Source organism: Theobroma cacao, chromosome 1, assembly GCF_053813885.1.
Source record: "Theobroma cacao isolate CCN51 chromosome 1, ASM5381388v1, whole genome shotgun sequence".
Taxonomy (NCBI): domain Eukaryota; kingdom Viridiplantae; phylum Streptophyta; class Magnoliopsida; order Malvales; family Malvaceae; genus Theobroma; species Theobroma cacao.
The window spans coordinates 21,210,293-21,222,700 of NC_142639.1; the positions used below are offsets into that span (position 1 = coordinate 21,210,293).

The 12,408-nt window shown below is 34.2% G+C and overlaps 1 long non-coding RNA gene across 1 annotated transcript; it reads right to left on the minus strand.

The window, feature by feature from the left end:
* Positions 1–6,110: 6,110 nt before the first annotated feature.
* Positions 6,111–8,023, minus strand: LOC148764645 (uncharacterized). Its single transcript, XR_016026282.1, has 3 exons — positions 7,901–8,023; positions 7,168–7,251; positions 6,111–6,309 (listed from the first exon to the last, which is right to left on the minus strand). It is a non-coding gene; the product is annotated as an uncharacterized LOC148764645 (long non-coding RNA).
* Positions 8,024–12,408: the final 4,385 nt, after the last annotated feature.

Below are 12,408 nucleotides of genomic sequence, written 5' to 3' on the forward strand. Positions count from 1 at the left end.
TTTACCATTTGAACTCATTTTCATAAAATTCACCAAAACCGAATAAAAACATACTTTAGATAATTAAAATGATGGTAAGGTTACTCACCGTGTCTAGAGTGAGGATTTTCGAAATACTCAGACTATTGGTCCTCGGGTGCAATTCCCTTGCCTTTATTAGAGGACTCACCACCTTGACACAGTACAAAATCGAGAAATTCACCACATTGGTAGTAAATTGAAATTAAACTAATTTAGACTACTAATGCTTGATATGGAATGCAAAAATGTCTAAATTTTTGCCTAAATGCGGTGTTAGCCTATTTCGGTCTTTTACTCGATAAATTGATATACGCGTCCGTTTAAACTCCAAATTAATTTTTTTCAGTTTCTACACCTCAATTGCACCCAAATTGACTTAATGTCCCTCAGTGTGGTGCAAATTATCAGTCCCGATAACAAATTACGAAAATACCCCTAGTGGGTAAAAATTTGTATTTTTGCTCCGAAAATATCCATTATTTTTCTAGGCTCATAATTCATCATTATTCATCATAATTCCTCAAATAACCATCAAGATCAGCAGCCAATATTCCCCTAGAAAATTCAGCATAATGGGTTTCAATGGGAGAAAATTATATTTCTAGCTTATTTTTGCTATATTTCAATATAACTTAACTAAAATCACTTAATTCAATTAAAATCAACCAAAAATCAAGCTCAAAACTCATCCATGGAGGTTTGGCCAGCATGGGTGTCCATACCCACTTTGTAATTTTGCATGGAAATGAGAAAAAAATGCATGGGTAGTGAAAATCACAAGGAAAATCAATGAAATTTACCTTTTTAATGCTTGATTTCTTGATTTCTCTTGATTTTCTCCAAATTTTTCAGGTAGGATTCTTGTTTTTTTTTTTTCCTTTTCTCCCCTGGTTTGGACAGCTGAAGAAGATGAGAATTCCGGAATTTTCACCTTTTTAAAGGCTAAAATAATATAATATTATTTTATTTATTTTTTTAATGTTTTATTAATTCCTTAAATTCTAGCCATCCATTTATTTCCAAATTTTCACCATACACTTGTCCCACATATCCATAGCTTAGGTAAAATTCTCAGACTTATCCAAAGTCTTGGTGGAGTAATTTTTGAAATTTACACTTTTACCCCCGTAAAAGTCAAAAATTACATTTTTGCCCCAAAAATTGAAAAATTGCCCATAGACATATTTTTCATCCCTTATACTCATACCATTCTCCAATTTGTCAAATTTGATCTAAATTCTCTCAAAATCTCAAATTTTGTCCGCGAGTGGCAAAATTACGATTTTGCCCCTACACTCTAGAAATCACTGGAATTAAACTTTTTCACTGCCAAACCCTCAAATTATACTCCAATACTCAAATCATACTCCAATAAGTCAAATGGGGCTAAAAAAATTCTTTTCTAAAAATTCCCATTGTGTCCTTGGGTGGCAAATGACCATTTTGCCCCTGGACAGTAAAAATTCTAGTTTGACTTCAAATTGATCCTCGAACTCCAAATCACCATATTAAACCATTCTGGGACTTTAATATTCTTAATTTCATTTTAAATTCTCTATTTGATCTAGTTCGAGACTTAAATTAACTTAATTGTACCATTTGGTACATTGTCGTCTTTTAACGATTTTTCTTTCAGGGCTTTCCAAGTATGCAAGCATATTGTCAATCATATGAATGACATGGAAAGTATTTTATAAGATCGGGCTTGACAACACTATCTCCCTTAAAATAAAATTTTGACCTCAAAATTTCATGTACTGAACTCAGAGAAAATGTAGGGGTATTATTTTCTCATCTAATGCTCGACTTCTTATGTCTTCCCCTTTATAGGGAATTTCGATTTGTTCACCTCATTTACCTCCAATTCAACTCAAGTACTTCGCTTATGTCTATTATTATCCTTTAAAATCAGATCAACAATAACCTTCACAATTATGATCTCTTATATCGAGACACCAAGCATGCTTTTATTACTATCATTAAGCTTGAACCATAACTCCATCTCAATCATACCAATTTCGATCGCATTTTATTCTTATTTAGGTATACCAATCACTATCTTATTACTTCATTCCATATCAAACTTCTCGACTTTCATTCATTCATCCTATCCTCATACACTATTGTGTAGTTTACAACATCATTAACACGCCATACTCATTCCTGTACATATCCTCAGCGTTCAGGAAAATTAATGGCTTTAATTATTTCTACATATTTCATGTTTACTTTGCATTTAGGAAATTTCAATCTTCTTAATCTTATTAATCCATCTCATATGGCTTAATCGTACTATAGATTATATTCCCTTAACTATTTCTCCAAAATTCCTTAGGTCACCATAAATCGTCTTCTGATAAGATTCTTAATCGTTACATTATCTATACAACTCATCAAATATATTGAGTTCAAATCTTGAACCACTAAAACCATTATTCATTTAGTTGGGTACATCACTACTCCACACATACATATACATATACATTCAAATGTCTATATTCCTCATTATGTATACGAGTCTCTGTTTTCAAATGCCTTCAGACTAATTTCTCTTAATTCATTCCCATCCACAATCAAGATTCAATAGAATAAGCTTCATAATTCATACAAATTCTCATCATGCCTGTGTATAGTTCCTCATCATTTATATACTTATATTCTCTTCTTATCGTTTCCAATTATATGCTTAAGTTTCCTTGTACTGTATATCATTGCATCACAATGTCATCTCCATTGAATTATAATCTATTATGCGTGTATGTTTTATAATCCCATTGGTATCTCAAAAATTTATCTTGACTTGATCATTGCATCTTATGCAATACTACAATTCCTAAAAGTCATCCTTATTCCTCAATTATCCTTCATGTCTCCTATATATTGTATCCTTATTGCATTTCGATATTGATTTGTCACTTAAAACTCAGATTCATTTGAATCATGTATGCCTCACGTATTTTCGAATTCCAATTCCCATAATATATTAAGAAAGTTTCATTATCTGACTTCATTATCAAGGTTAACTTCTATCATCCTTTATTCCACTCTTTCATATGAATATAACATCATTCTTCCTTAACTAATTTACAAATTGTACTTGAAATTACAAGACTTGAAACTAAATTCTCCTCAAGTACTTTTTAATGTTAATACTTATACCACTCTCAGCTTATAGCTTCCTTTTTATAACTACATAACTTAGTGTTTGCTTTCACATGATCCATGGCAGAACTTCTCTTGAGTATTTCGTTAGGGATATTTATTTTAAATTTATGTCTCACAACATATGATCATTTAACCCGTAACTTAGCCATTTGGCTCCTTAGCAAGTTTCAAAGTCACGCATCTTATGCCCATCATGTATAACTTATAATTCTTTCTCAAGGGCGTTTAAACATTCTTGAAACACTTAATCACTTATTTACTCTTTTATACACCAAGTATATCATTTCCATAAAGGCATGCCCAACTACTCATGCTTCAATTTATCTCCATGGGTTTCTAGCATGTCACCTAGTTTACTTGTGTTGTTACTAATCCTTTCCTTTCAACAAGGTCAAGACAAGATCAGTATATTCTCATAACAATATTCTATATAAACTCATTTGCTATATCATTATTGAAATCTTTATTTACATTTTCCTCACTTGCTATTGACATCTCTTATCAGTATCTCATACATTCATCTAACCTTTCGCTCGCTTCCTCTTTAGTCTTTAACAAGACTTAATCTCTTGTCTTCTTTATTTCTTAAGATTTGACTTCAGTCATCATATTATTCATCTTAACACTCCACATGTTAATTTATTTTTATGTAGCCATCTCAAAAATTCTCTAACTTTTCTTCCTCTTACATGCCAATATATATAAGGTAATAAAATAAAATAAAAAAAAAAAAACTTTGTAATTTCACTCATCATCTTTATCTTAATACCTCCCAATGCACTTAAGACTCCAAACAACAAAGCTTAGCATGAAAACCAATGACCATTCTTCAACTCGTGAGTTTCATCTTCATGCCACTCTCAATTTGCTCTTGCTTGTTAGCCATTAGGGGTTCTTAACGCGACAGTGTTTGAGAGTCAGTACTGTGGCGTTGCAACTATTTGATTTCACTTTATCCCAGCAACTCTTCTCCCCTTAAAGCTACTACCTCAATTATTCACAATCGTGTGGCTTCCCTTCGAGTCTATACCACAATTAGTAAGACTAACTTTCTATCACAAGTTTGCGATCAAAACATTGATTTAACATATTTATTTTGCCACTAGCATTCATATATCTTTACCATAACATTTAATACAAGTTTGCTTAAGCAAAAATCTCCAAATTTATTCATAGCTACATGTATCTCAAATTGTTCATCACTTATCATCAGTCAATAAATCCCACTCGAAAATACCCTTTCCATATTGTATAGTGATTTCACCATATAGCATCACTGCACGATGTTCCTCCATTCTACTATCATGGATACTCCATAGAAATTAATTAAAAGATTTACGTACCCTAACTAATGCTAATTCCATTTAATCATATCTTAAATACTTCAAACTTGTAAATTACAACTCCAAATGTATGTCCATATATTGATAATCTTTATATATTTCATGATCATGAAAACTACAACTTACAAACTAGCTTTCTATCATACGTACTTTATTAGAGCACTAATTTCAACTTATTTAATCTACCCTTGGTGGTATGTCAAAATCATCCCTGTCTCGGTTGCAATCCAGAGGAATCTCTCCTCTGTATATCCGTATGAGCTGGTGGAGATGGAGCAGCTACCGTAGCCCGTCCTAACTGTGGACAATCTCTCCTAATGTGACCCAGTTGATCACAATGAAAACATCGTGCAGGCCCTCTGCACGGCCCAACATGATAATTCCCACAATTTCTGCATCTACGTGAACTTCCTGAAACAGAAGAGTTTTTGCCTCTGTTTGGTGGCTGACTAGAAGATACACTTAGATTTCTCCTTTTTGCTAACTCAGCTCGCAGACTCTTATTTTCATTCGCAAGCTTCTCGGCTCTTAAAGCCATTCGCACCACCTCTTTAGCCACGGTTGCGTCCGACTCACCCATAAAAGAAACACAACTATGTTGCCTAGCCTCTTTAAGCTTCTTAGAATCAGAAACATCCAGCACTGGTGGTGGGACAGGAGGTGGGGATGGTGGTACTGAAGGAGAAGCCAGAGGAACTGTAGGAAGAGCTTGACCAGCTTGAGCCTGGCCAGCAATAGCAGTAAAGAAGGCTGCTAATGCCTGAACTGCCTCAAGAGGCATAGCAGGAATACTAGTAAGTGGCAGAGGAGGTGGAGGATGTGGAGGAGTCTCGGTTTGTTCAGCAGCAGGTGCTGCCCGAATGGTGGATGCAGTCGATTCCTCCTCTATTGCACCTAACTGACGACGTTGAAAACAACCTCTTCCCCTCCCAACTGATCTAGTGAAAGGTGGTTGTTTGCGTCGATGAGACATAATAATCTATAAGAGGGAACAAAGTGAGTTTAGGCAACCTCAGGCTCTATATGCTTATGCATGTATTTTATTCAACCTAACCTAACTTAACTCGGGGCCACACTAACACTGTAAATTTTTAAAACAGCTTTAAAATAACTTTAAACCCAAAACTCTAATCTTTCAAACCAACAGCTCTGATACCAACTTAATTGTCATGACCCGGAACTCCCATCGAGCCCGTGACAACCGCCGCGACGTCTCAATTTACATTCATTACCCAGAATGTCAACCGAGACCCCGCAAGGCTTTAATATCAGCTTCTCATTTCCCCTGTGGGTAGCTGTTTCCAAATACCACATTTTAAAAGATTTTAAACTGTTTCCAACTTAAACAAATGAAATAATAATTTCCGTCTCACAGGGGTATTTTTGTCATTTATCCCAAAAATCTCAAAAATCATCTAAAAATATAGTATGTAAGTGGAAAACACATATTTCTTAATCAAAAATAATTTTGGATGTCTAAAACATTCGTTTAAAATGGAATTATGACTGTTATAATAAAATAAAAATATTCAATAAAATATTCAATTTTCACATAAAACGATATTTTAAGAACACTGCATAAATAATTTTTATAGCGTAAAAGCAAAATAAATTCTTACATACCGTAATACAGATAACCAAAGTATAGAATTTAATTTACAGTGACACGTGGGCCCACGAATGACCAAAAGTATCAAAAGAAATGAACCTACAGTCTTTGGATGTGGCAAGTTCAACTGTAATCCTTGCCGATATCAGTTATCTACAATCTATTCTGAACCTGAAATGGGTGGAAATGAGGGTGGTGAGATTATAAAATCCCAGTGAGTAAACAAACATCACTCAAAATATCTAAAGTCGAGTAAAAGGAGACTATTAAAACATTTCATCAAACTGTAATTTATCATCTTTCAACTTATTTCAACCAAATGAAATCAATTTATTTAAAGCAAGTAATCAGTATGGCTTATGAATTTCTTAAAAAGCTTGGCTCATGCCAAAAATTATTATCATACTCAGTTATTTGGGATACCTTGGCCGAGGGCTATCCCAACTGAGTCCGCCAAGGCTATTAGAAAGTCATGTTTTTATTTTGAAAACATAGCCATTCCTTGACGTTGGCCGAGTTCCCCTTCACGAGGTGGTTTGGCGTGAAGTGAACTCTAAAAGTTATACCTCAGGAGTTACCCTACTCGCCTCTCCAACCGAGGTAAAAATATAACAGGATTCCGTGCCCCTCTAATAGGCTAGTCCACAGAATCCAGCCCACTGCAGCAGGTCAAACCCACCATACAATAAAATTTTGACAGCATGACAGGGCTAATATATTACTACCCAGCCTGCAAGGGTAAAATAAAGCAATTCATATAATTCATAAAAACACAGCCCAGCCAGTCATGCCAATACAATAACATAAGCCATTAATTCAATTTTAAATTTACAACATATCAGTGGTCTCCAATTACTCTATTTTTCAAAATCGTTATTTCGTTTCAAGACAATTTATAAAATATTTTCATTTAAACTCATTTTGTTTACAAAACATAAAAATTTACCATTTGAACTCATTTTCATAAAATTCACCAAAACCGAATAAAAACATACTTTAGATAATTAAAATGATGGTAAGGTTACTCACCGTGTCTAGAGTGAGGATTTTCGAAATACTCAGACTATTGGTCCTCGGGTGCAATTCCCTTGCCTTTATTAGAGGACTCACCACCTTGACACAGTACAAAATCGAGAAATTCACCACATTGGTAGTAAATTGAAATTAAACTAATTTAGACTACTAATGCTTGATATGGAATGCAAAAATGTCTAAATTTTTGCCTAAATGCGGTGTTAGCCTATTTCGGTCTTTTACTCGATAAATTGATATACGCGTCCGTTTAAACTCCAAATTAATTTTTTTCAGTTTCTACACCTCAATTGCACCCAAATTGACTTAATGTCCCTCAGTGTGGTGCAAATTATCAGTCCCGATAACAAATTACGAAAATACCCCTAGTGGGTAAAAATTTGTATTTTTGCTCCGAAAATATCCATTATTTTTCTAGGCTCATAATTCATCATTATTCATCATAATTCCTCAAATAACCATCAAGATCAGCAGCCAATATTCCCCTAGAAAATTCAGCATAATGGGTTTCAATGGGAGAAAATTATACTTCTAGCTTATTTTTGCTATATTTCAATATAACTTAACTAAAATCACTTAATTCAATTAAAATCAACCAAAAATCAAGCTCAAAACTCATCCATGGAGGTTTGGCCAGCATGGGTGTCCATACCCACTTTGTAATTTTGCATGGAAATGAGAAAAAAATGCATGGGTAGTGAAAATCACAAGGAAAATCAATGAAATTTACCTTTTTAATGCTTGATTTCTTGATTTCTCTTGATTTTCTCCAAATTTTTCAGGTAGGATTCTTGTTTTTTTTTTTTTCCTTTTCTCCCCTGGTTTGGACAGCTGAAGAAGATGAGAATTCCGGAATTTTCACCTTTTTAAAGGCTAAAATAATATAATATTATTTTATTCATTTTTTTAATGTTTTATTAATTCCTTAAATTCTAGCCATCCATTTATTTCCAAATTTTCACCATACACTTGTCCCACATATCCATAGCTTAGGTAAAATTCTCAGACTTATCCAAAGTCTTGGTGGAGTAATTTTTGAAATTTACACTTTTACCCCCGTAAAAGTCAAAAATTACATTTTTGCCCCAAAAATTGAAAAATTGCCCATAGACATATTTTTCATCCCTTATACTCATACCATTCTCCAATTTGTCAAATTTGATCTAAATTCTCTCAAAATCTCAAATTTTGTCCGCGAGTGGCAAAATTACGATTTTGCCCCTACACTCTAGAAATCACTGGAATTAAACTTTTTCACTGCCAAACCCTCAAATTATACTCCAATACTCAAATCATACTCCAATAAGTCAAATGGGGCTAAAAAAATTCTTTTCTAAAAATTCCCATTGTGTCCTTGGGTGGCAAATGACCATTTTGCCCCTGGACAGTAAAAATTCTAGTTTGACTTCAAATTGATCCTCGAACTCCAAATCACCATATTAAACCATTCTGGGACTTTAATATTCTTAATTTCATTTTAAATTCTCTATTTGATCTAGTTCGAGACTTAAATTAACTTAATTGTACCATTTGGTACATTGTCGTCTTTTAACGATTTTTCTTTCAGGGCTTTCCAAGTATGCAAGCATATTGTCAATCATATGAATGACATGGAAAGTATTTTATAAGATCGGGCTTGACATCATATGTCATAATGATAAATATAATTCAAGTTCAACATGGAACATCAACCCTAGCACATAATTCATACAATCATCATAAGGTCACACATTGACCATTCAAGACGAGTTCTACGTAAGAACCTTTAGTACCAAATATTTCATCACAGTCAGTGCCTACAATATCCAAAACACATTTCTTTCTAAACTTAAAATTTATCATATGGAAGCTAATGTGTACTTGACCCAGCAAAGTGACCAAAATGGGGGACATACTAGATGCCAAAATCGGTCTAGTAATAGACGATCCTTGCCACGCTCTATCCAGTGGCCTATTTTTCTGCACATGGTACAAAATGGGTAAGTACTATATGTTGGTATATGCCCTTTAGCGAATTGGATTGGTCAAGGTGTTGGGTGAGGGCTGATCATGCATCAAATACAAATAAAACGCAGCAAAAATAAATTTAAAAATTAAATTACGCTTCACCCTCCTAGGATCTCTTCCATGCCAAATTGAGTATAGAACTAAATAAACAAAATATATATGATCATATCAAGTTTACCTAAATAACAAAGGTTGATGAATCCTTTATTAAACCACCAAATCAGCCTTCAAAAAGCTCAACCACCTCAGTCTGGTGGTTGCAAACCAAAGCTGTCCAAGGAATCCTTGTGCAACCTCTGATGGTGATCCACACTAATGAACTAGAAAATCCTTCTGTAAGGATTGGGAGTGCTATGCCTTGACAATGTGCTAGCAAAAATGAGTTTCATAAACTCATAATCCACACAAAAATTTTGGGGCTGAACACACAAAAGAAATTAAGTGAATGAAAAACTATTTTTCTTCAACCAAGGAACGACAACACAAAAGAAATTTCTAATGTGTCATTCTCTTAATTTTTCAGCCATTCTCTCTCAATTTGTTTGGAGGCTATAGTAAGGTACTTATACCTTGGATTACTTTTAAACCCTAATTACAAAAATATTTTGTAATTGCCAATTAGTCCAATAATTTGATTAAACAATTGAATTAAGTCCTTAAGAAGCCTAGTTAACTTAATTGTTTAATTTAATCAATTAGGCTTAATAACTTAGTTAAACAATTTAATTAATTAAGCCCAACAATTTAATTAAACTGTCATGACCCAAATTTTTGGGCCATGACCAGCGCAAGGGCCCAATAAACGTAGTCTATTAAACCCAAGCAAGCCTATCGATTTATCCTACTCATCATTCCATCAAATATCGCTAAGTCATATTTCATACTTTTAAATCAAGATAATGATATACATTGCCAACTCGTACTGGCATTACTCCTTAAAAATTTACATACAATGTCTACAACATGTATTCTAATAATTTACATTAAGTTTGTCTATACAAAACAAAATAACACTCGACTTCCAGCGGAGGGACTCGATGAATGTACAGCTACTAAATGCCAAGACACCTACCAAAAGATGGACACAGGTCTACAAGGACACCTCGTCCTAGTTACCGACTGCCTCATGATCTGAAAACATGAATTTGAAAATGGTGAGTATAAACCTAGTGAGTGAACAAGGGAACAACAATACCATAAGGAATCTTTAATGAAATCATGATGCATTCTTTTTCAAAACAATGCAATTTATTTCTATTCTGATTGAAAACCCCTCATCAAGCCCTTAAATGATTAATCATTTGAAAATCAAGGACCCATACATAACAAACCATTTGAAGAATGAAAACTTCAATATTACACAAGCAAGTCAAATACGAAAACGAATCTTCGCTGCAGCGAGAATGAATTTTCGTTGCAGCGATGTTGGGATTTAGTTATTAACCGAACGAGGGTTTCTCAACTGGCAGAGGGTTTCTCACTAAACCTCCTCATTTTAAACTTAACTCTTTTAATCCTTAATGTTGAAAGTCTATGCTCCCATATGGTAGCAAAGAAGTGAAAGATAGGGCAGCAATTGGACAAGATAAGAGACCAAAACAAAAAGTTTTTCGTTGCAGCGAAATTATAACCCAGAAAACAAAAAGTTTCTCACTGCAGCGAGAAGCTACGGTGTCATTCTCGTTGCAGCAAAAATGCATCCTCGCTGCAGCGAGTTTTCGACTAGTGTACCCTTTCAAAACCTGAGAGTTTTTCGCTGCAGTGAAATACAAGGCATCAATACAAAATTTACCTTTCTCCCAAAGGAGAAACCACCCTGCCAAAAGGTCCAAACCAACATGAAAACACATAACAATTTCTCAAGGTTTAACATGTCAAGTTTCACATGCATTACAACCATAACCCATTATCCATCAATTTCCTATAACACACATATTTACATATATATATATATATATATATACATATATACCCATCATCATCATCACACCATCCCATCATCATCATCACTAGCTCATGCGCACTCCCTACTCGCACATGGCTGGGTCATCACCGGGTTATGCGCACTCCCTACTCGCACATAACTGGGTCATCCTCGGCTTATGCGCACTCCCTACTCGCACATAGCCGGGTCAATATAATTACACAACATTATACTCAAGCATATATGTATATCAACATAATGCAGCCACATAGAAATCCATAATAATCACATTTCATAACATAAACCTTTTCTCAAAAGCTTGTTCCCAAGGCATTCATTTTCATGAAAAATTGTATAAAACCATTCAAACACTTTGTCAAATCCATCATATTCCCAAAATAAGTTTTGAAGGTAGTCCACTCACCAATTGATTGTAGAACCTTTAGTTGACTCAAAATCCCCTAATGATCCAATTGGAATGATGGTGCTTCCTTAAAAACCTAAGATCACATTAACATAAACAATAGATCAATTTGCACACTAGGAACTCTAAAAGCTATCTCTTAGCTAGTTTTCAATTGCCACTTTAAATGGCTATCTATGTTCACTATCTTAATCACTAAAAAGTAATGAACATACTAAACAACAAAACAGCTCATAAATCACAATTACTAGCCATTTTCTGCAACTAAAAATAAAACTTGGTGCATCACTCACCCTAGGGTTCCTTTGTAGTTGGATTCTCTTCCAACAGCTTCCAAATCAATGGAGTGATTCTCTCTTTCTCTCTCTAAGATGCCCAACTAGTGAGAGAAAGTATGAAAACAAGATATTTCAAGGTTTTTGAAGTGAGAAGATGAAATAGCACAAGGGTTTATGGAAGGGTGTACCAAAAGCATGAAAATTGGAGATAGAGAGAGAAAGTTGTGGAAGTTTGAAAATCAAGCTTCCATGGAGTTTGAAGAAACGTGAGAGAGGAGAAGGGAAGAAGAAGACCAGCTACTGGAAAACTCAAGAAGCTGCTTGAAATTCAAGGTATTTATAGGCAACCTTATCCTTTCCTTTAAAATTACAAAAATGCCCCTCCACCAATTAACTTTCTCTCTTCCAATCTTTTATGCAATCTTTTTGCTCTTTTAACACTGGGACAATATCCATAATGGTCTAAACATGCTCAGGTTCATAAAAACTTAAAATTTTAACCTGAGGTGAAAAATGACCATTTTGCCCCTGTTATGAAAATTGTTGAAACTTCTAGTTTTCTTCGTGTTTTCATCAGCACACATCATTTATACTGTCTTATGCCT